This window comes from Taudactylus pleione, unplaced genomic scaffold, assembly GCF_031769625.1.
Source record: "Taudactylus pleione unplaced genomic scaffold, aTauple2 ptg000198l, whole genome shotgun sequence".
Classification (NCBI taxonomy): Eukaryota; Metazoa; Chordata; class Amphibia; order Anura; family Myobatrachidae; genus Taudactylus; species Taudactylus pleione.
This window is the reverse complement of record NW_028284600.1, coordinates 590,584-616,360: the sequence shown is the minus strand read 5'-3', so window position 1 is coordinate 616,360 and position 25,777 is coordinate 590,584. Positions and strand designations below refer to the sequence as shown.

General features: G+C 48.2%; 1 protein-coding gene across 2 annotated transcripts in view; it reads right to left on the bottom strand.

The window, feature by feature from the left end:
* MGMT (O-6-methylguanine-DNA methyltransferase) overlaps window positions 1–23,815 on the bottom strand; it is a 471,419-nt gene extending 447,604 nt beyond the window's left edge. Inside the window, exon 1 of one of the 2 annotated variants that reach the window (XM_088476947.1) lies at window positions 23,769–23,815. The gene's annotated coding sequence lies outside the window, so the exon portion shown is untranslated. Of the gene's footprint in view, window positions 1–16,075; window positions 16,182–23,768 lie in introns of those variants that run through there. The other variant, XM_088476948.1, reaches the window with a different exon arrangement.
* Between the last annotated feature and the right edge of the window lie 1,962 nt (window positions 23,816–25,777).

Here is a 25,777-nt window from a genome sequence, read left to right as displayed (position 1 = left end):
TTAGATTCCGCAAATACCTTGACAGTAGTAGTGTATTAGTGGAGTTTGGCATGTTTTTTATATAGAAAAAGACTGGGACTTGCAACTGCTATAACTTTCCAATCTAACAAGTTTTAAGGTGCCCAGACACATGGCGATCTGCACACGATCAACCGATGTGTACGATTTGTGTACGATTTCCCTTGAAACTCTCCCCGGCAGCTCTGCACACGAATTGGTGCCCAATCTTCATACGATCTCTCCTGCATCCAGACTTTCACAGTGCATCGCCTATTAGATTGTCAGATCTGCCCTACTGCACGGCAGATCTGAACATGCGATGTGCGACCAGTGGGGACGCGCATCACATCGTGATCGTGATTGGGGACTCACGGTTTACACTCAATTTGGCCATATTTTAAACGATCTGTCGTTCCAATGCGTCGGAATCGGCCAGATCGTGTAAAATATCGGTGTGTGGGCACCTTAAGGATAAAATCATTTGGTTCAAGGTGTGTCCTTTCACTATCTATTTATAATATCAGTAGTGATGTATAAACCCACATGAAAAATACGATGTTCCCAATACGTTATTACTGCACATAGACGGGATATATCCAGTGCACAAGTATAAGAAGTAGTAATGTAATCTCGCAAAATGCCCCCGGCACCCTCCTAGACGACAGATAAGTGCCACTAGCATTAAAAAAAAAAAGAAAAAAAACTTTAGTCAGATCCCATCAAAACACCGATGCTCCTAATAGAGGATCTGGAAAGCGTACACAATTACAGGTGCCCAAGAACAGGGTATAACCTCGGATACAGAGAAATGCACGCTCAGCACTCTCAAAAAGACAGGAATGGTATTGTATGTACAGTGCATTAGACGGCCCGTCCTCGCCAGCTCTACACGGCAACACTTCCAGCCAAATAAACGCCCATTTGTATTCCTTTGTCTGACAAAAACTGGCCTCGTAAGAGTGATCTAGTGAAAGTATCTATAAAACGAGAATAAAAAGGCAGAACAGAGCTATTTAGTATGGAATTGTGCAGGACACAGCAACTTTGAATGTTTAACCACTTCAATAAAGATAAAAAAAAAATCTTCTGTGAAACGTTTTAAAGCACAAGCTCCGTTTCATCCGTCTGTTTTAGGCCTCGGACATATATCATCATATAGGTCAGCATGATTGATGGTGCAAGTTTGTCTAAATAGATAAACAAATACTTTATACTTATATTAAATATATTATAGGACTCTGATGTCAAATACAAATGCCATGTAAGAAATCAGAATACACAGGCACTTTCTTCTGGAAGTTTTTAAACAGTATGGCTAATGAAAGAAAGCAAGGCTTAGCTTACTGCCTCACAGCACTGAGGTCTGGGGTTCAATTCCCACCAAGGCCCTAACTGCATAGCTACCAACATTCGGAAATGTGGAAACGGGATAATAGGAGAGTGCTGAAGGCGTGCGTGCGCACGAAAAAAGTGCATTGGCTCGTGGGCTACGCCCCTTGGTGTGTCATTTTGAGGGCATTAGATGTGTCAATCCCACATATTTCGGCATACTGGGGGCAAGCCTAGTACTCCGGCAGCTGTTGGGCTGTTCCTAACCTCTTCCCAGAACTAAATGGAAGCTGCGCGCATGTACGCAGCACCCATTCATTGCTACTTTGATGTGTAGAACAGCGGTGCAGAGTGTCCCCCAACCTTTCGACCGCCTGCAGGACGCTGTGGCCCGTGTGTACGACAGTGCCCAAAAAGTGTGACTGTCCCCCCTGAATCAGGACAGTTGGGACGTAGGTAACTGTAAGGAGTTTGTATGTTCCCCACAAGTTTGCAATGGGTTTCCTCCCACAATCCAAAAACATTGGCTTATTGGCTTCTGAAATAAAATGAACCTTAGTACTGTGTGTGTATACACATGGTAGTGTAGCATTCCCGTTAGGCTGTTTTAGCGCGGCGCCCTGCCCTCCTTCTGGAGGGCAAAAAGCGCCCTGCCCTCACAGCCTGCGGGTGCCGTCTTCACCCACGGGTCGCAGTGTCCCGCTGGTGGGGAAATGTGCGGTGACCCGGTCACCACCGGTGAATAGACGCCGGGCGCATGTGCCCGGCATCTATTCTCCCTGTCAGCAGCGCTTGGGGGCTGCCCGGCCTGTCCGTAAGTGCTGGGTAAGTCCCCAAGCGTGACAAAAAGGGTGACACGTCTTATAGACAGGCCCCCTTTTCAATGGCCACGCCGCTTACGGCACGCGCGGCAGTGCCTTCTCCAGCTCTGGCGCCCTGCCTGCCACCGGAGCTAGAGTGAACACTAGTAGTGAATATGAATTGTAAGCTCCATTGGGGCAAGGACTGATGTGAATGGCTATTCTCTGTAAAGCGCCGCAGAATTCCTATGTACTATATGAATTGCTGTTAATAGATAAAATATGAGATATGGTAAGAACTTACCCTTGTTATCTCTATTTCTACGAAGTCCATAGGGTTCCACGGGATACCTTGGGGTATAGGTGTGATGTCAGTCGCAGGGCACCAAAGAGTTAAGCTTTCAGCCTCCCAGGATGCACTAGGTCCCCCTCCTATACCCCGCCCCCGGGCCAAGGCACCTCAGTTAGTTACCAAGCCATAGGCCGGAGGAGGAGAAGGAAGAGAGAGAAAAAAGATCTGGACACATACAAGAATCACATTCTCACCAGAGGGAGACGGAAAACCGGTGACCAGAGCAAAGCCCATCTGCAGCACAGGTGCGACAGGGCGGGAGTCCTGTGGAACCCTATGGACTTCGTAGAAATAGAGATAACAAGGGTAAGTTCTTACCATATCTCATATTTTCTACTTCAGGGTCCATAGGGTATCCACAGGATACCTTGGGGATGTCCCAAAGCAGTATCCTTTAAGGGTGGGGACGCTCCTGTGCAGAAAGGAGAATCCGCCGCCCGAAGGAAGCATCCTGAGAGGCGAAGGTGTCAAACCTGTAATACCTCACGAAGGTATGGACAGAAGACCACGTAGCAGCCTTGCAGATCTGAACTGCCGAGGCACCACGTCGAGCTGCCCACGAAGGACCCACAGACCTAGTGGAATGAGCCTTCAGAGAAGGAGGGACCGGTAGGCCTTCATGAAGATAAGCTTCAGAAATAGCCATACGGATCCAGGCTGCCAAAGTTTGCTTTGAAGCAGGCCAACCCTTTTTACGGAAGCCAAAGAGGACAAACAAAGCGTCCGACTTCCTAAACGAAGAAGTGCGGTCAACATAAGTCCTTAAGGCCCGCACAACATCCAAAGAGGCCTCACCCACGGAAAGACCCGGTGAGTTAAAGGCCGGAACAACTATTTCCTCGTTAATATGAAACTGGGAAATAACTTTGGGAAGAAACTCGGGCCGAGTGCGGAGCACTGCCCTGTTCCCATAAAAAACCAAGAAAGGGGGTCTACAAGAAAGAGCCCCTAACTCAGAAACACGTCTGGCCGAAGCAATGGCCAGAAGGAAAACAGTCTTAGCTGTTAGCCATTTAAGATCCACTGAGCCCAGTGGTTCAAACGGCGGTCCTTGGAGAGCCCTCAGGACCACAGCCAAATCCCAAGGCGCCACAGGTGGAACAAAGGGCGGCTGAATGCGGAGAACACCCTGCATAAAGGTGCGCACATCCGGGATTGTAGCAATCCTACGGTGAAACCAGACAGATCGGGCCGAAACCTGTACCTTCAAAGAAGCAAGGCGAAGCCCATGATCTAGTCCCGCTTGCAGGAAGGCGAGAATCCGAGACAGACGAAACTCCCGCGGTGCATAACCTCTCGGTCGACACCACTGGAAGAACGTATGCCACACGCGATGGTATATCCTCGCGGAAGACGGTTTCCGAGCTCGCAACATGGTACGCACCACAGAGCTGGAAAACCCCCGGGACCTCAGCATGGCCGTCTCAACAGCCACGCCGTCAAAGACAGCCGAGTCAGGTCCGGGTGAAGGCAAGGACCCTGAGACAGAAGGTCCGGTCGTAGCGGCAACCGCAGAGGAATGTCCACGGACAGACCCTGAAGGTCTGAGAACCAGTGCCGTCTGGGCCACGCGGGAGCTATCAACAGGAGCGTCCCTCCTTCCTGTTTGAATTTCCGGATTACCCGTGGAAGAAGGGAGACCGGAGGGAACAGGTATGCGAACCGGAACGTCCACCGGACGGACAGAGCATCCACCAGAGACGCCCCTTCGTCTCTTGTGCGAGACCCGTACACCGGCAACTTGTTGTTGTGCCGGGACGCCATGAGGTCGATTTCGGGAAGACCCCACCTGTCCACCAGTAGTTGAAAAACGTCCGGGTGCAGGGACCATTCCCCCGGATGAACGTCCTGGCGACTTAGAAAGTCCGCCTCCCAATTGAGCACTCCCGGGATGAAGACCGCTGATATGGCCGGAAGATTGCGCTCCGCCCAAACCAGGATCCGAGAGACCTCTACGAGAGCCGCCCGACTGCGAGTTCCTCCTTGCCTGTTTATGTAGGCCACGGTGGTAGCGTTGTCCGACTGGACCTGCACCGGGCGACCCTGGAGAAACCGCTGTGCCTGCTGGAGAGCATTGAAGACCGCACGGAGTTCCAAGATATTTATTGGAAGCTCCGCTTCTGTCGGCGTCCACCTGCCCTGGAACAAGTGTGGACCCGAAACTGCTCCCCAGCCCCGAAGACTGGCGTCCGTTGTCAACAGGACCCAATTTGGAACCCAGAACGGACGTCCCTTGTTGAGGTGGGTCGTCTGTAACCACCACGTAAGGGACAGGCGAACCTCCTGGGTGAGCACAATCGTCTGGGACTTCAGAGACTGAGTCAGCCCGTTCCACTTGGACAGGATCAGGTGCTGCAGAGGTCTGGAGTGAAACTGGGCGTATTCCACCATGTCGAACACCGACACCATGGAGCCCAGTAACCTCATCGCCGAGTGTAAGGACACCCGGCGGCTGTGCAGACAACTGCGCACCCTTGACTGTAAAGCAGAGATCTTGTCCTCCGTCACGAAGATCCTTTGCTGTCCCGAGTCCAATAAGGCTCCAAGATGCAGAATCCTCCGAGACGGGATTAGAGTGGACTTCTGCCAGTTGATTAGCCAGCCGTGCCGTTGCAGCAGTGCAATGGTCAGGTCCAAGTGGCGTAACAGGAGCTCTGGAGAACCTGCCACCAATAACAGGTCGTCCAAATACGGCAACATGCGGACTCCCTGCAGCCGCAGAGAAGCCGCCATGACCGCCATCACCTTGGTGAAAACACGTGGTGCTGTTGCCAGGCCAAAAGGTAACGCCCGAAACTGGAAGTGGTCGCTGCCGATTGCAAACCTGAGGAACTGTTGATGGCGCCAAAGAATAGGGACATGCAGGTAAGCGTCCTGTATGTCCAATGACACCAAGTAGTCCCCAGGTTCCAGCGCCAGAATGATGGACCGTAGGGTCTCCATCCGAAACTTCGGGACCCGCAAAGACTTGTTGAGTGCTTTGAGGTAGAGAATCGGACGATATGACCCATTGGGTTTCTGTACCAAAAATAGATTTGAATAGAAACCCTGGCCCCTCTGGGAGAATGGAACCGCCACTATAACTCCAGCCTGGAGCATAGTGTGCAATACCTTCCGCAGCTCCGTAGCCTTGTTCCGGTCTGATGGGAGACCCGTGGTGAAGAAGCGAGCCGGGGGTCTGTGCCGGAAGGAGAGGGCGTATCCGTGAGAAACCACCTCCAGAACCCAAGTGTCTGTCGTAGTGGTCGACCAACACTGGGCGAACTGTAGCAGGCGGCCTCCCACCCTGGGATCCCCCAAAGGGAGGCCCGGACCGTCAGGCCGCAGGCTTGTCATCTGGCTTGGGGGCCGGACGTCTGGTACTCCATGCCTGCTTCCGGGGCTTGACCGATTTCTTAGGGCCAGCCTGTCGAGGAAACGACTGTGGTTTGGGCCTGCCCTGGGCCCTAGATGACCGAAAGGACGATGGTCCCGAACCAGAAGGAGCAGCGGCCGACGGGAGACAGGCAGATTTGGCTGCCGCCAGCGTGGCCACAATCTTATCCAGATCCGGACCGAAGAGAACTTCTCCGGTAAACGGCAACGCTTCCAGACCTTTCTTGGAATCTGCGTCCGCCTTCCAGGATCGCAGCTACAAGGTGCGACGAGCAGCTACCGCTGCTGAAGAAATTCTAGACACCAGAGTACTAATGTCTAGAGCCGCCTCGTTGATGTAGGTGGCCGAATCACGGAGATTGCCAATCAACTCCGCCTGATCGGCCGGACAGTCGGATTCAAAAGAAGCCTCTAATGAATCCGCCCAGTGCTCCATCGCTCTGGCAACCCAGCAAATGGTCATAGCCGGCCGTGCTGCCCCCCCTGCAAGGGAATAAGCGGACTTCAGGCAGATTTCTACCTTGCGGTCCGTAGCATCCTTAAGGGAGGACATGGATGGCATCGGCAATGTGGCACTACGGACAAGACGGGTCACGTGAGAATCCACCTGTGGAGGGGATTCCCACTTCGCAAAATAATTATTCGCGAACGGATAAGCCACCGCCAGGCGTCTCTGCGGCTGGTATCTTTTGCCAGGTTGTTTCCACGCCTCCTCTAAATGGTCCACCAACTGACCCGAAAGAGGAAAGACTGTGGCATCGCCCTTCACATCTTTGAAAAAGGCATACTTAGATTTAGCCGCTGGGGGAACTTCGTCCTCAATCACCAAGGCTGTGCGGACCGCCCGAATAAGTCCAGGAATATATACTTTGGACTTAGCATCAGCGTCCTTAGTATGGAGAGGTTCCTGATCGTAAGGATCTAGAATCTCCCCATCATCAGACGTCCCTTCGTCATCCTCATAAGGAGCGGACAGAGACGCCACCGGCCTTTTATGAGACCGCATCACAGACTCCCCTTGCAACACATCCGACAAGTGCTGTACAGAACTCGTCAGGGAGTTAACCCACGCTGGCTCCTGAGAACCCGGGAGCGGGGAAATAGGGAGACTGTGGGGTACCACCAATTGTCGTGGGAACCCCTGCATGGGTGACGACACCACAGACTGCTGGGACAAACCCATCGGAGTAAACGCGGGCTGCGGAGCTAACTGGCCCACTAAAGCTGTTAACGCCTGAGCGAAACAAGCCCAGGGCGGCTCCTGTACCGGTGCTGTAACCGTAATAGGCCGCGCCATGGACAAACACTGCCGGCAAAGGCCCTCCGCGCTACCCTCCCCCTCCGCTAACGGTACTTTGCACGTGGTACACTGTAGCCGGAGGGGAAAATCACTTTCAGACATGATGGCACCACGTATGTGACCTCTCTCACCAATTAAGTATTAAATAGGCGAGAGACCACCCTGCAGCTCCGCACCGCAAGGGCTTTAGCAGAAAGAACAGGGACAGTAATAAAGCTGACAGTTTAGATGAAGAAAAGATTACAGGCAGCAGCGCTAGCACAGTCACATACAATGCAGAAAAATAACAATTCCTGCACTAACAGCGCTGATCACTCAACTACACAGACACAGGGCCTGGTAGGACACAGCGCTGCATACACAGACCTGACCACAGCGGAGGAGAGGTATGCGGGGGGACCCAGACCACGATGCTTCCGTCCAGCGCTTCCAGCAGCGTTCACCATGCATTCTGGAGAAGATGGCCGCCGAGGAGCAGAGAGGAGGCTGGCCTGGGGGAGGAGCGCTGCCACAGGACCAGTCGGCAGCATGCAGAGAGGGCTGTGTGCAGCGGGGGAGGCGCCGGCTGTGAGACAGGGAAGGCGCGCTCCCCTGGCATGCATTTAACCCCTGGGACGCCGCAGCGCTACCGCTCTGCTGCGGTCCGCTGTCCCAGGGGGTAGTGGAAGCGCAGGTTGGTCGCCTGGCTCCACGCTGCAGCCAGTCCCCAGGGAGCCCCCTGCCTGGGGACTTAGGACCATGTGATCAGCGGGGACCCACCGCGGGACCCCGCTGCTTACCTCTGTCCCCCTTGAATCCGGCCATGGTCCGGAGCATCTGGGGTCACCGCTAGCTGTGACCCCAGACGCCCACCAGCATCCCCGGATCAGTACCGGCGTTCTGGTACCGGCGGGGTGTACGGAAGACAGCATGGACGTCAGGACTGACTGTCCATGCTGTTCATCCAGTTGTGCAGCCACAGCTGCATGAAGAATAAGCTTCAGGGGCTCTTCTAGCCCCCACTCCAACAGGTGCACCCGACTCCGGCCGGGCACCAAACTAAACTGAGGTGCCTTGGCCCGGGGGCGGGGTATAGGAGGGGGACCTAGTGCATCCTGGGAGGCTGAAAGCTTAACTCTTTGGTGCCCTGCGACTGACGTCACACCTATACCCCAAGGTATCCTGTGGATACCCTATGGACCCTGAAGTAGAAATAATAATTAGTTGTTAAGAGGTTACAGAATCTTTTCTTTTACGTTACCTTTAAACTCATTTATCATAAATACACATTGTCTATATTAAACAGACCAATGAGCAAACTTCCCCAATTATAACCTAAGCACAAAGCTCAGGGACCAAACTGCAGACATTTGGTACAACGCAAGGGGAACACAGGAAGAACCATAATGGCATACTGCATACCTTAAAAATGTTCAAGTTGGATTATCAGGACAACACCTAGTAGGGTATCTAATCGCGGGACGTAGTCTGCATCACCGGCGCCTGAATAGGGGGTTAGGGTGAGGCACTAAGGGGGGGGAAGATTAGGTTTAGGGTGCGGGAAGAGGGAGGTTAGATTTAAGCACTAGGTGGGAGGTTAGGAATAGGGTAGGGAGAGGGTTAGCATACCCACCAACAAGTGTCGGTATGTTAACCCTGTTGGGATCCCGGCGTCGGGATTCTGACCGTCAGGATCACGACTGCCGGCAACCCATACCCTACCCTCTAATCGCCCGTCACAGAGAGTGACCAGTTCTCCCAAAATACTGGACCACCGCTTGTCCTTTTCTCTATACCCACCTTCTGATTGCTGCGCGCACCACCCATTCACTGCTGCTCTAATATGGAGCACAGTGATAAACACAATACACTACACAATCTTCTTTCCCAATTGGGACAAAGGGCCTGATTCAGAGCCACTCGTAAGCGGCCGCTCGTTCGTTCCGAGCGATGTTTGCACAACTGCGCATGCGTACGGATTGTAATACGCATGTGCGAACCAGTCTGTGTGGCCGAAAATCGTTTGTTCGCTAAATAGCGAATGCCTGCTATTTTGAGTGACAGGAGGAGGCGTATGTGGGTGGTAACAGGGGAAGGTGCTTGAAAACGGGGAGTGGAGATCCGAACGCAGGCGTGCTTAAAGGTCAAAACGGGCGTTTTATGGGTGTGCATAATTAATACAGCAGCATCATTGTCCACGTCACTGGGTTATTTTATAGTCAGAACTGCTCGCAAGATTGCGGTAGGAAAAACCAACCACAAGAATAGCGAGCAGTTCATACGCTGGTCGATGTACTCGATTAATCTAATAAATAGCGGACATGACGTAGGATGTGAGCGGCCAGGGAGCGTAGTTTTCCAAAAAACGACCGCATGTTTTGTACGCTCGTTCAGACTTAGAGGCGTGAACAGACCGCAATTAGCGAACGGTTCATTTGAATAGCCACCCCTTGTTTTAGAACGAACAATCGCAAATAGCGAGCGGCTCTGAATTAGGCCCTAAATTCAGACCATTATAATTGTCAGCTAAGAGAACTGAACAAACAGGTGCTTTAGAAGGCTATGGGCCTGAAGCTGGGTACACATTAGACGATGTGTTCCCTGCACAATCTTGTGAGCAACGGGACTTGGCGGAGGTACCGGCGTTGGCAAGTGCATACACACGGCTCTGAATGAGGGCCAAAGGCTCCAAATTTAAAGAGTCAAGAGGTATAATTCTGTACTATTGTTATTGTCTCTGCTTCATTCCGGAATCCCTCATCTCCTGCCCAGAATGAAGCCACAGTTTGTGATAACGCAGCATGTAGCACAAGGAAGTTGATCATTATTGGGCATGTTAGTAGGCCGCATCCAGCCTGTGTGCGGTAACAGGCCCTAGTGATGCCGGACCTCATCCAATTTGGCCATGCACATATCTCTGGTCAGGTCTAATTCACACAGAAACTACACCAAAGGGTCAGGGAGTGGGATGCGGAGATTATGGCACAATTGGATGCGCACAGATAGACAGATAGGGAAACCTGAGAACAGCTATCGGGTGCTTAGTTATCGTTCAGTCGTCCATTTTTAACCCCAAAACGATGAACGATAACGATGACGCACGTTCCTGCGGTTCGTTCGTCATCATCGTTCATCGGGCTGACATGCAGGCCAACCTGACGATCTCGAATGAGGGAGAGAGCCCGGCGCTGAACGATATCGTTAATGATATCGTTCAGCGGAGCATAATGATATCGCTCAGGGAGCATATCGTGTAGTGTGTACCCACCATTACTGTCAAATTGGTCCAATAATTGTATAGTGTGTACGTAGCTTAACTAATGCACAGTGTATGTGACATAACCTGTCTCCTGGTTGTGACAAAGCTCACAACATTTGCCAAAACTAAATTAGGAGCTGAAAAAAAAAAAAAAATTAGTAATAATAACTGAAGGAATTTTCCCAATTACACTCATGCTTTCATAATGCAACAGAAAAATATTCAGTTATTATACAATATTATGTCTCTGGGGAATATTATATATATATATATATATTTTTTTTTTTTTCATTATTTCATTTTTGTACTTTAACCATTTCTAAACCGCTGAAAACAGTCTGACAAACTAAACAAATAAAAGTTACATTTCTCACTATCTCCTTTCACATGTGCACTGAGCATGGTGCATTAGGCTGACATCATCTACATCTGTACATTTGAATACAATTTCCACTTTGCATCTTGTACATTATGTGTGGTACTGTCCAGGTGAGCCTTTATGCACTACAACACACATAACGACAGATTTCTAATGTTTTTAAATGCTTCTACTCAGCTTAAAATGCATGGGAAAATCATCTAATGGTAATTCCATACATGTGCAGAACCATATAAGCCAGTGGTTCCCAAAATGTGTGCCGTGGCTCCCTGGGGTGCCTCGGAGCACTTGCAGGGGTTCCTCGGGTTGGTGGTCCAGTACCAAATAAAATTATTTTTAGTCAGTGTGATAAGCACCACCAGTGCTAATAGCTGCCAATCCAAAAATATGTGGAAAAAAGAAGCACGGCCCTGTCAACCACCACATAACTGAACCTAAGGGTGACACACATTCGGTATGAAATCCCGGCTGCCACATGACCGGCAGCTCGATCCCCGACAGCGGCAGCCCGACAAAAGAGCAGAGCCCGGCAGCGGAAACCCGACAGCGCTGGAAATCCTGATCATCCCAAAGGTAAGTAAAAACTAACCTAACCAACCCCCCCCTAACCCTCCTTAGGGGTGCCTATCCTAAACCCCCCCCCCCCTCCCAAGTGCCTAACCCTAACCTCCCCCCTCTAAGTCCTTAACCCTAACCCCCTCTTCCCCGCTGCCTAAACCTAAGTCCCCCCCGGGGGTGCCTAACTTAACCCTCCCGGGGGGTTGCCTAACCCTAAGTCCCCCCTGGATGCCCTAAACCTAACCCTCCCCACCCGCGGCGCCCGGCATCCCTTCGATCGGGATGTCGGGCGCCTGTGTCCCGGCGTCGCGAAAATGACAGGCATCTAGATTTTAGACGCCTGTCATTTAACCCTAGCCGGGATTGAGGATTCAGGAAGCCGGCGGTCCGTATTGCGGCCGCCAGCTTCCCAAAAGTATCCCAGGGGTGCCACGGAAAAAATGCTGATACTCTAGGGCGCCGTGTTTCGAAAAATTTTGAGAACCACTGATATAAGCTATACTGTAATCAATATATAAAGAGGAGGGTAGGACACCTAAATCCTACTTCATTTTCTTAAGTGGATGCGACAGGGCTTTAACAAAACAATTTATACTATTATACAACTGTGGGTGGAACCCAATGACGCCAATTTATACCATCCTACATACTGCCCAAGGATTAAAGATATAAAATCGGGGGGGAAATAAGCTGCGCACCTGATCCTCACAGAAATCCCTATTTTTCGGCAGAACACTGTCCCCCTTTTAAGGGCCATGAATCGGAACTAAGCTATAAAAATCTGGCCCGTTGGAAGGTAGGACTTCACACCCACTCCGAAGAACTTGTCCCTTTGTCCAAAAGTAAGCAAGTACGGAATTTACGAAAACATGCAGAAAAGAAAGAGGAATTTTATTGTGCAGTTGGTCCACACTAAACTGGCGTGGCTGCACGGGATGCCACCACAGACGGGCTTTCTCTACCATGGTTGCGTTCCATGTGACCGTGCTCTCCTTTGGGATTGGGTACGGGATGCTGGCGCTCGGGATCCAGGCGGTCAAAATCTCAATGCCGGCATCCCAACAGGGTTAAGATACCGACACCTGTCGGTAGGTAAGTGACCCTCTCGCATCCTGCCCACTACCTAGTGAAGTGGGCAGGACAGGTAGCACAATGCCACGACTCGTGGGACCATATGGAGCAGAGATTAACGCGACACGATTCTATGAGAAATTTTACATTTTGGCCCCGCCCCCTCTTCATGCACACAATTTGCCATTGCGGAGCCCAATGATGACAATCACTAGCTCCACCCCCACAGTGTGATGTTACATTCATGACCTATGGACACCGGGTGGCGGTAATAGGGATGGCCATCAGTGGTGTTAGCATCAGTGGCTATATAGCAAGTGGCCATCAATGGTAACCAACTATGGAATGGGTGACCACTTACCAACCGATGGTCATCCCTGCTCTTTGACTGACTGGCCCGTGGGCCAATCAGAACCAGAGACGGGGCTATGTTCCATAACCCATCACCTTGTAAAAAAAAAAAAACTAAAAAAACATTCAGTTATGCTGTGCAATCAATGGAAGGAAACCATCTTATTCTCCCCTATCAATGGTAAAAGCATTCAACATCAGCCATAAGCCATCGATGATGGCCACTCCTAGATGGAAATGCCACAAGTGCAGAACGCTTGCAAGCGGGTCGATGGTACCCAAATGCGCATGTGCACAACGGAGGCTGCTCCGAAGGGGGCGTGCTGTCGATGGTGAGTGACAGCACACCATCTTTGGTGGGCGTGGCTGCCCATACGGAGGCGTTCCCATGGGAACGCCTACCGTCTGGGTCCGGCCCCACTGACATCACTAGTGATGTCAGTGGGAGTGATTTTGGCTCTGATAGAGCCAAAATCACTCCAGGGCTTGCGGCAGTGAGACCCTACCACAAGGGTCTCGTCGCAAGCCCGATGGTCGCGATGGTCTTGACCATCACGACCATCATCATGGACGCTCGCATAAGCTGTGGGTGGTAACCCACAGCTATGCGAGCGTCCAGGAGGACGCACCAAAAAAAAAAAAAAACGCCCTGATCCTGTAGTATCCCCACTGTGGGAGTTGGGGATACTACAGGAAGATCTATGTGTGATGACAAAGATGATGGGATCTATAGATTGTAAGCTTGCAAGTAGGGCCCTCTTACCTCTATGTCTGTCTGTTATTATCCTGTTTTGTTCTATAAATGTTTCCAATTGTAAAGCACAACGGAATATGCTGCGCTATATAAGAAACTGTTAATAAATAAATAAATAAATGGGATGCTGCCACACTGTTAGACATGCTCCCACCGGGTACCCCTAGGTTGTTTCACCAAAACAGCTAAATACATTTTTAAATAGATATTCGAGACTTGATTAAATAATAGTAATTAAAAATTATATACATATACACACACATTATATATACATATACACACACACACACACACACAGTCAGGTCCATAAATATTGGGACATTGACAGAATTTTCAGATTTTGGCCTCTATTCACCACCACAATGGCTTTGAAATTATACAAACAAGATGTGATTTAACTGCAGACTTTCAGATTTAATTTGAGGGTAATTACATCCAAATCAGGTGAACGGTGTAGGAATTACAACGGTTTCTATATGTGCCTCCCACTTTTTAAGGGGCCAAAAGTAATGGGACAAACTAAACAATCCTAAATCTAACTTTCACTTTTTAATACTTTGTTGCAAATCCTTTGCAGGCAATTACAGCCTGAAGTCTGGAATGCATAGACATCACCAGACGCTGAGTTTCATCCCTGGTGATGCTCTGCCAGGCCTCTACTGCAAATGTCTTCAGTTCCTGCTTGTTCTTGGGGCATTTTCCCTTCAGTTTTGTCTTCATCAAGTGAAATGCATGCTCAATCGGATTCAGGTCAGGGGATTGACTTGGCCATTGCATAACATTCCACTTTTTAGCCTTAAAAAACTCTTTGGTTGGTTTTGCAGTATGCTTCGGGTCATTGTCCATCTGCACTGTGAAGCGCCGTCCAATGAGTTCTGAAGCATTTGACTGAATATGAGCATATAATATTGCCCGAAACACTTCAGAATTCATTCTGCTGCTTTTGTCAGCAGTCACATCATCTATAAATACAAGGGAACCAGTTCCATTGGCAGCCATACATGCCCACGCCATGACACTACCACCACCATGCTTCACTGATGAGGTGGTATGTTTTGGATCATGAGCAGTTCCTTTCCTTCTCTTCCCATCACTCTGATACAAGTTGATCTTTGTCTCATCTGTCCATAGGATGTTGCTCCAGAACTGTAACGGCTTTTTTAGATGTTGTTTGGCAAACTCTAATCTGGTATTCCTGTTTTTGTGGCTCACCAATGGTTTGCATCTTGAGGTGAACCCTCTATATTCATTCTTGTGAAGTCTTCTCTTGATTGTTGACTTTGACACATATACACCTACCACCTGGAGAGTGTTCTTGATTTGGCCAACTGTTGTGAAGGGGTTTTTCTTCACCAGGGAAATAATTCTTTTGTCATCCACCACAGTTGTTTTCTGTGGTCTTCCGGGTCTTTTGGTGTTGCTGAGCTCTCCGATGCATTCTTTCTTTTTAAGAATGTTCCAAACAGTTGATTTGGCCACACCTAATGTTTTTGCTATCTCTCTGATGGGTTTGTTTTGATTTTTCAGCCTAATGATGGCTTGCTTCACTGATAGTGACAGCTCTTTGGATCTCATATTGAGAGGCGACAGCAACTGATTCCAAATGCAAATGTCACACCTAGAATCAACTCCAGACCTTTTATCTGCTTAATTGATAATGAAATAACGAGGGCATAGCCCACACCTGTCCATGAAATAGCTTTTGAGTTGATAGTCCCATTACTTTTGGCCCCTTAAAAAGTGGGAGGCATATATTGAAACTGTTGTAATTCCTACACTGTTCACCCGATTTGGATGTAATTACCCTCAAATGAAATCTGAAAGTCTGCAGTTAAAGCACATCTTGTTTGTTTCATTTCAAAACCATTGTGGTGGTGAATAGAGGCCAAAATCTGAAAATTCTGTCAATGTCCCAATATTTATGGACGTGTGTGTGTGTGTGTGTGTGTGTGTATATATATATATATATATATATATATATTTATTTTAGACCAGTGGGTGTCTCTGGACATTAGAAATATTTGTTAGCTATGTGGAAACACACACTATGAAAACAATGGCGGTCTCCCAGAATACTCATCTTACTTTATATACTGTAGATAGGAGACCAGGGACCTTATTGATTGTTACCACATTGTGCAGCAATTTGTGTTCCTGACATTTCTAACAGCCAGAAAGATGCAGCAATCACAGAGAGATATCTGACAGACATAAATAGGGAGATGTATCAAACCTTCGTTACCCATAACAACCAATCAGCTTCTATCATTTATCTAGCACAGTCTATTAAATGACAGAAGCTGACTGGTTGCTAAGGGCAACGTCTCTATATAAGGTTTTATACACCTCCCCCTAAATGTTGAAAATTATAGGACCAAGTTCCCCAGCACTGCACCTTCCTTTTGCAGGACGTCTTACACTGCAGCCACCGTTTTTTTTGTTGCTTGCTAACAGACTACAATTCCCACAATGCACGCTGAGACACAGCAAAACTAGCAATATGGTGTTGTGTGTACACTGACAGCTCCTGCACTATACAGCTCTGCGAGAGCCTGCATCCACACTCACCACTACACTCCACGCTGTCTGCACTCTGCACTCTGTGTGTCTGTGTGACTGCAGCAAGGAACTTCCTCTTCCCCCTGCACACAAGTGCCTGCCCTGCCCACCTCTAGCTGGTCATGTGCTGTGTGCTGTCATCAGCATGGGTTTCCCATTGTGTTATTATGTAGTGATTAGTGCAGACTTGAGAGGGGCATGCCCAGACTGTTTAAAAACAATGTGGTTTTTGGCAAGACTTTAATATAAATACATGTACAGCCCTGCAACAGAACAGGGGCAGATACAAGCCAGATGCAATGCATGGTTCATTTACTATTTAAATATGCTGGGCATACACTGCCCGATAAAATGCCTGTCAGACCGACAGACATTTTATCTGGCAGCCTGATACCCAGCAAATATCACAGACATACTATGTGAGATATCTCACAGTGTATATATGCGCTCCTCCCGTGGGGAGGAGACTCCTTCCCTGTGAAGAATCAGGAAATGTCTGTCGGTCGGCCGTGGCTTGTCACACTCTGCCCGATGCCGCTGATATAACTTACAAATCATTGCCGGATTGTCCAGCATGCCCAACCAAACTATATTTTAGCAGTGGTCGGCCGCACATACAGTACAATTATCGGGCAATCCGCCAATAACAGACGGATCTACCCGATAATTGTATAGTGTATGCCCAGCATAAGAAACAAAACAACAGGTCAAATGCAATGATTTACTTGACTATAGGAATGAATAGAAATTAATGACTTATCATTAAACAGATGAAAAAAAAAAAATCAATGAAATAACCTGTTGCTTCCTAATTAATATTTTATGGTAACTTTAGGTACTCTAGGCCTGATTTCTTGTGGATCGCAATCGCAGTGACTACGCAGACCCATCGCAGAGTGACTGACAGGAAGTGCCGTTTGTGGGAGATGACGGGGGGGTGGTCGGCGAAACGCAGGCATGCCAGTACATCTGAACGCCGTTGCATGGGCGTTTCCTAAATTATCCACTGCGATGCCTACGCAGCTTGAGTACTCATAGCGTACGATGAGGTTACAAATTTCTGAGTAAGGTCAGAGCTTGTGCAATTGTGCGTGAGGCTCTGATGTTACTCGATGTTACCGATGGTTTCGCCGTCTTGCTAAGGATTACGGATGTGTATAAAGTAAAGTGGGTGTCCTTATGTTGTGCTGTGACGGCATAGCGATCGCAGTGGATTTGCAAATTGTCGCGGTGAGACTGCATGCGTAATTGCTATTGCAATCGCAGTTGCGATCCGTAATGAATCAGGCCCTCTATAAAGAAAGTAAATACATTTGGGTATAAGTATATTTTAAAATATAGTTCATCGCTTCTAATACGTAGTAGTGACCCAAATTATTGTCATTTTGGGGTTTATTAAAGCCCAACCTCTGTGTGTTTAAGCCATAGATTTAAAATAGCAAAATACCTCATGTTTTGTTATTAAAAGCACTGCCCTTGTAATACCTCTTTTCCACCAAAAACCCAGGTCCGACCTGGGTTTTTGGACATGGTTCCAACCCTGGTCAGACCCAGGTCAGACCCATTTACACTGCACCTTTGATCTGGGTTACTCCCAGGTCAGCCCTGTTCACACTGAACTCAGGTCTGCCCTGCTAAACCTGTGAGGTCATAAAAAGTGGGAGGTGAATGCTCCACAACCACCAATCCGCTCATTTTAGGCATGATCCAGGTCAGATAACCCAGGTTGCACCGTTTACACTGCACCATTACCTGGGTCCATCCTGGGTCCAACCCTGGTAGCTACCTGGGTTGGATAGCATGGTCACTTGACCCAGGTTATTTTTCAGAGACCCTTTTACACTGAGCTGCGACCCGGGTAGACCCAGCAAAAACCCAGATTTTTGCTCTGGTGTAATACCTCTTTTCCACCAAAAACCCAGGTCCGACCTGGGTTTTTGGACATGGTTCCAACCCTGGTCAGACCCAGGTCAGACCCATTTACACTGCACCTTTCATCTGGGTTACTCCCAGGTCAGCCCTGTTCACACTGAACTCAGGTCTGCCCTGCTAAACCTGTGAGGTCATTAAAAGTGGGAGGTGACTGCTCCACAGCCACCAATCAGCTCATTTTAGGCATGATCCAGGTCAGATAACCCGGGGTAGCACCGTTTACACTGCACCATTACCCGGGTCCATCCTGGGTCCAAACCTGGTAGCTACCTGGGTTGGATTGCAGGGTCTCTTGACCCAGGTTATTTTTCAGGGACCCTTTTACACTGAGCTGCGACCTGGGTAGACCCAGCAAAAACCCAGGTTTTTGCTCTGGTGTAAAAGGGGTATAAAAGGGGTATAAGTTTCAGGATAATAAACCCTTTTGTCTTATGCAAACCTACTACTATGTACTACTAACATATAAATGTATTGGTATGTGCGAATTTTACAGGAGCTACTTAAAATGGAGGAACCCCCCACGCATCATTCTAGAGATTCAGTAATCTGCTTCTTGAGTGGTTTCCCAACCAACAGCTGTCTCTCGCTGGCAGAGCCACCATCCTCCCTCAGAGAGCGGCAGCACTGCCCGCCTGCTGTTTAAAGACATGGTGCGCATTTAGTACACAGAAAACAGGGTGAAAGAGAATACCAGAGAGCGGGGGAGGACACAACGTACCAATATTTTATAATCTTGCATATAAGTATTTGTATATATTAAATATTAAGGTATGTTAGAAATTGCAGATTGAGCCAATCGTTTGAAATACATTATAGAAATGAAAACGTCTGAGGTGAAAATCTTTGTGGAACCATGAAGTGTTAAAAAGGCTTCTGTACCACATTTTGTGTAGCAAATGATATTTACCAATATGTTCATACTTAGGTTGCCATAGTAACAAAATAATTGGAGGTTTTTTTTCTAATATAAAGTCCCACAGGCCCAGCACATAATTATAAAATATACTTGAAATAGCCCAAATTATCTTTAAAAATGCACCATTTCCAATACGATCAATAGCTGTGCATCTCCACTTGGCTGTTAGTGACAGGAGGTATTATTGTTTCTGTCCACATTAATATGCTTATATACTTGAAGCTGCAACCACCAATAATTATTCAATCTAATCACCCTCTCCAAATCCACCGAATAACAAACCGATGCTAATCTTGTCACTAAGCTCTGTATACAGCTCTGAACAAAGTAAACTAATATATGCTATACCATTTTACTTCTGATATTGATTTCACAGATGTACAGAATCAGTCTTTACTAATTATATTTCCAAATGACCCCCTGGGTTAATCATATTCGAAAGGCTGGCTTTGAAATTAAGACATCGCTGCTGCACGGCCTAGCAAAATAATGCTCAATCGAATCATCACACATCGGGCTCCGTTATATAAGCATGGATAAGCCTGATATAAAAATTACACTATAATATATTTTAAATGATAAAAATATTTTGTGTAGTCCTTTTAATACCCCTTTTACACCAGAGCTAAAACCCGAGTTTTTGAAGGGTTAACCCGGGCAGCTCCTTGGTGTAAAAGCGGTAAGAGGGTTGGATCGTCGGGTCGAGTGACCTGGCAATCCAACCCAGGTAACTAGCAGGGTTTAACACGGGCACAGCTCGCGAAACCCTGCTGTGAGAACAGCGCACTCCGGGTCACGATGACCTGGAGTGCGCTGCTAGCCGGCCGATTGGTCCGGCTTCAGTGGCGCTTGGAGATGACGTCATCTCCAAGCGTCCACTTTCACTCTGCAAAAGCCGGGTCTATGCAGACCCGACTGCGGTGTGAGCGGCGCTGACTCGGGAATATCCCAAATCGGCGCCGGCAAAATTCCGGGTCTGATCCGGATAGGAACCCTGTTCCAACTCCGGGTCAGACCCGGAATTTTGGTGGAAAAGGGGTATTATAGAGCAGGAAACTTCACAGGTCTGTAACAGGTGTCATACTGGGATAAAAACTACTTAAGGCCCCCATACATCTGCAATGGATTGGAGCAATTACCCGATCCCCAGAAACCACGGCATGTTGGGTTTCCCTGATTTGCCGATCCCGTTCAAAATATGATCGATGGCAGACGACCAGCAGTTTCAGCCGCATCGGAGAAACGACAGGCAGAGACAGAGAGATCAGTGGCAATAACTGCTAGTTAGAAGGTAGGATGAGGGAATATTAGTAGTAGTTATTAATAAAGGGAATAAGTAATGGAACCTACAGTACATGAGCTTGTGTTATATCTGGGATCACTTCCTGTTGATAAACACCATTTTGTTTTCTCTTTCCCTTAAAGCAAGTTGCACCTGCCAGTACTCAGTTGCCACCATGAATTCATTCATTAGGTCTCCATAGGATCCAGAGAAACAGGTGTAGGAAATTACATATAAGGCATGGGGGGGATTTATCAAATCTTGGAGAGAGAAAAAGTGGAAGAGTTGCTCATAGCAACTAGTCAGCTTCTAACTGTCAGTTCTCTAGCAAAGACTGTAAAGTGACAGTTCGGAGCTGATTGGTTTGTACTTTAACTCTCTCCACGTTATCTCTCTCCAGTATTTAATAATTCGCCCCCTGTCATTTCTGATGTTGAACAGCAGAATTCAGCTGTATTTTAACATCAGATGGGCATTGCTTCCACATCGTTCGTTGGCAGCTACCTTCATAACACCGCCATCTAACGGTGAAAATACTACCATCGAAAGAAAAACATGGATGGTTGCGAATCATTGGAAACCGATGTCCATTCCTACGCCCATCACTTTTCCACAACATCTCTGATGCCGTCTGTCTCGATCGCAACAGCGCCTTTGTGTGTACATTCTGTGTACTACAGGCACCATGGGAGTTTGCATTTTAATTTTTTGCACATGCCAATTGCTAGAAATTGCTCAACTACGTGAACATCGTCATTGTATGTGGATTGCGTGCAGCCCTGAATTAAGGCCCCTACACGCTAGACGATATCTTGAACGATTCGGCCAATTCCGACGCATCGGAACGGGAAATCGTTCATAACGTCCAATGTGTATGCACAATGCCGATGCGAGCTCCCGCGGTTCGTCCGTCGCATCCTCAGATCTTTTGTTCATGCAGAAAGATCTGAGGATGTCTCTAGTGTGTCATGCTGCCGAATGCAGTATGGCCCCCGCTACCCCCCATCCCCACCCCCGCCGTTGCTCCGTTTATGCTGGCATCGGCATGTGTGTATGCACTTGCCAACGCCGGTACCTCCGCCAAGTCCCGTTGCTCACAAGATTGTGCTGGGAACACATCGTCTAATGTGTACCCAGCTTCAGGCCCATAGCCTTCTAAAGCACCTGTGTTTGTTCAGTTCTCTTAGCTGACAATTATAATGGTCTGAATTTAGGGCCTAATTCAGAGCCGCTCGCTATTTGCGGTCGTTCGTTCTAAAACAAGGGGTGGCTATTCAAATGAACCGTTCGCTAATTGCGGTCTGTTCACGCCTCTAAGTCTGAACGAGCGAGCAAAACTTGCGGTTGTAATTTTTAAAATACGCCCCCCTGGCCGCTCGCATCCTATGTCATGTCCGCTATTTATTAGATTAATCGAGCACATCGAACAGCGTATGAACTGCTCGCTATTCTTGTGGCTGGTTTTTTCAACCGCTATTTTGCGATCAGTTCGGGGTAAAAAAAAACCAAGTGACGTGGTCAATGACGCTGCTGTATTAATTATGCACTCCCTTAAAACGCCCGTTTTGACCTTTAAACACGCCTGCGATCTAATTCCACCCCCCTGTTTTCAAGCACCTTCCCCTGTTACCACCCACATACGCCTCCTCCTGTCACTCAAAATAGCAGGCATTCGCTATATAGCGAACAAACGATTTCCGGCCGCACTGACTGGTTCGCGCATGCGTATTACAATCCGTACGCATGCGCAGATGTGCGAACATCGGTCAGAATGAACGAGCGGCCGCTTACGAGCGGCTCTGAGTCAGGCCCTTAATCTTTTGTGCTTATTCCTCATAACCGTAACTATTTATTGTGCAGGTATTACCAATTATTACATACTGAGTTGTATACTGACACCTCACCTACTGCTTCTTACAGCATCTTCATAAACCTTTCTTTTGTGATACTGTATGTAAAGTTCACTGCTATTCTTTTACAAATGCTCTTTTAACAAGTTAGTGTTTTTCAAGCCTTACAAAATGAAATGGGATTAAGAAAGTAATTTGAAATAAACCAGATAGTTTCACATTAGTACTTTGATTACTGAAAAGATAGCTGTAGTCATGTCATTAGCCTAAATGTTGTTTTGATGCACCAGTGCAGAAAAGCTGATTCAAGTGAATGTAGGCTGGGAGAGAACTGTGCAGAAGTCTGTGCATACTCTGCAAACTTATTTGTTTGGCCTTATTGTTTATGACAAAGAGGTAGAACTTCTACAGCAATATCCCTGGAAAGTGGATGCCAGTTACTAACAGCAAGGCCCCTAGTCCGAGATCAAAATACATCCAGATCCCCATTATGAAGTATTATTAATTTGTGGCCTGTATAGGAGATATTGGAGTCATTCTAATTCTGAATTCTAACTGGAGTGCCGCCGAGTGATCTCATCACGCAGTGCGTCTGGGTTAGAAATCTCTCTATAGCTGCTGAACCAGGGGCAGAACTATGGGAGACAATGGAGGCGCCTGCCGCCGGGCTCCAGCACTGAAGGGGCACCTCCTCCATTGCCCACAATGTATTCACCCCACTTAGGGCTGTAGTGTACCATTACAGCTGCCTTATACATGGCACCTCTTCCTGGCAACTGAGAAGCCACTATACACTAGTAGAAAGCTCCATGTCAGACCATCAGCTGCCGCCTCCATCTATCTATAGCCTGTCCCTACTCATTGGTGTTGCTGCTCCTCAACAGCTTCTTTGTCAGTGTAAGATGTCCGGCGCCCCCCTCACTCCTCCATACAGTGCCAGTGGCTGTGATGGAGGGCACCGAATAAGAACTTGCCTCCGGGCGTCTGGGATGAACTTATGCCACTGTGCTGAACAGGCTGTATTGTTGCATCCATGTTCGTGCAAAGGAACTAAAGGATCAAAGGCCAGTTCCAGACTTGTATCGGGACTGGAAAAACACTGGGGGACCCCAATTCCTGGGGAACCCTCCTGCCACCCTACGCATACCTGTGTACAATGGCACTAGTCACCTTCAGCAAGATGGTCAAACCCCCTCTGCTAGCGTGCTATTATGTGGGCCCCTGCTTTCTCTAGGAGGCCCTTCATGCTTTAGTCCAACATTGCAGAGAGAAACTGTGGTGAACAGAAAAACAATGATTACAAGAAGAATATACATTTAATACTAGCTGAGGAAATAAATGTGGGTCTCCGTCTGTATTCAGAATCGCATGCATACATGTGATGCGACTGAAAGTGGACAGATACTCTCACCTCTGACTAGCCCACAGTCCAGTCAACAAGCTCACGACAGCCCAACGGCAAACTTTCCCTGAGTGCGAACCACTGCCACTCAGTTGCAAGTGGAGATCCGACTGAGATGCGTACAATCCTACATCACCCGTAGATGCGCAAAGTTGCATTTGCAGGCCCCGACTTATGCACAGCCTGCTAAACATCGCGAGATCCATACGGGGACGTGCAAAATGACACGTTGCAAAATAAAGTCAATCACTTTCCACATAATATGTATTCTATAGGTTACAGCCACAGATCTTTCTTGCCATCCCATATAATATGCTTACCTTCTTACTATTATCCCGCTAGAGAGCTTGTAGACGAGCACGCTTGCTTGCAATGATACTACAAAGAGAGTGTAAAGTGAGATCTCCTGAATCACATCCTCTGTGCAGAACAAAGTTCATGTCAGGACATGTCTCTGCTATAACTACAGCGAGTTAAAGGACAGACCGCCAGGGACAGTGGAGGAATAATATTCAAGTGCATTATTACATATTAGCAAATAGTGCACAAAATCATCTTTTTTAATACGATCTCTCAGTTGTTTTACTGATCAAGGGCCTGATTCAGCAAGAATTGCAACTGCTAATACACACGCAATCGGCCGATTGTTGCGTACTGCGCATGTGTATGCATCCCAGTGCACGTGCGCGGTCCAACCACTGCGATCGGAACTGCTATCACAGTGACTACGCAGACCCATCACAGAGTGATTGACAGGAAGTGCCGTTTGTGGGTGGTGGCGAAACGCAGACGTGCTTGGGCGTTTAAACGCCGCTGCAGGGGCGTGCATAAATTAGCCACTGCGATGCCATACGCAGCCTGAGGCCTCATAGCGTGTCATGAGGTTAGCAATTTCTGAGTAAGGTCAGAGCTTGTGCAAGTGTACGGGAGGCTGCGATGGTACTCGATGTTACCGATGGTATCGCAGTCTTGCTAAACATTACAGATGTGTGTAAGGTAAAGTGGGCGTCCTTATGTTGTGCTGCGGTGGCATAGCGATCACAATTGGATTAGCATACTATTGCAGTGAGACTGCGTGCATAATCGCTATTGCAGTTGCGATCGGTAGTGATTCAGGCCCCAAGTCATTAATTAAGTCACGTGACAGTTCTTAGCGTGTAACCATAAAAAACATACAAACATGGAAAAAAAGTAGTATTGTCTGGAACTAGCATTGAGGAAACAGTATTATCCTCATCTGCTGGAGTTTTAAAAAGAGCCCCTGAATTTTGCTTTTAGGGTGTCTGATGAGTAAAGGTGGAAGTTTAAGCAAGATTTATTGGATTCCCCCAGTGTGCTTCTACATGCTTCAAGATCTTTACCTCCTCCTCAGGTGTTGGACAATGTCAAGTTTCGAGATATCTATTCAGCATGGTTATCAATTAACTGCAAGCTCCATCGCAACCCACAAAGCTCCATATACACTACTCTTTGGGACAGGGGTAGGCAACCTCGGTCCTCGAGAGCTACTAACAGGCCACATTTTCCAGACCACCTAGCTGGTGCACAGGTGTAGTCATTATCGGCTGTTCAAATCCCGACAACGGAAGCTTGGCAGTGAAGATCCCGACAGGTAAGTTTTTTTCTATCTACAAAACTAACCTCCCCCCCCTAACCCTCCCTTAGGAGTGCCTAACCCTAACCCATCTCTAAGTGCCTAAACCTAACCCCCCCCGCTACCTAAAACTAAGACTCCCGGGGGGCTGCCTAACCCTAACCTCCCCCAAGGGGTGCCTAACCATACCCCCCACCCCCTAGCCTAACCCTAACCTCCCAGTGGGGTGCCTATCCCTAAGTCCACCCCGCGAGCCCCTAACCTACCTCCCCCCTGCGGCTGTCCGCGCCCGGCGTTCGGCTAACCTTCAATCGGTAAGCCGGGTGTCGGGCTCCCGGCGTAGGGCTAATGATAGGTGTCGGGATTTCGACGCCGGTCATTAGACAGTAGGCGGGCGGGATTAGACTGTCGGGATGCCGACGGTCGGCATTTAGACCGTCGGCATCCCGACTGAATCCCGTCATTACTCACTAACACATTTGAAAAGATCCAAAGGTGCAGCTAATTATTACACTTGTGATTCTGTGAGGAGACCTGGAAAACATACACTGTTGGTAGCTCTCGAGAACCAGGGTTGGCTACCACTGCTTTGGGGTAATGCTTAATTTAATCCTGGATTGGATAATGCCCACTTTCTTTCCTGGAGAGCTAATGGCCTGGCTATTATCAAAGATGTTTTTGACCCAGTGGGAGATCTATTCACATACCAGGCTCTTAAAGATAAGTATGACCTAC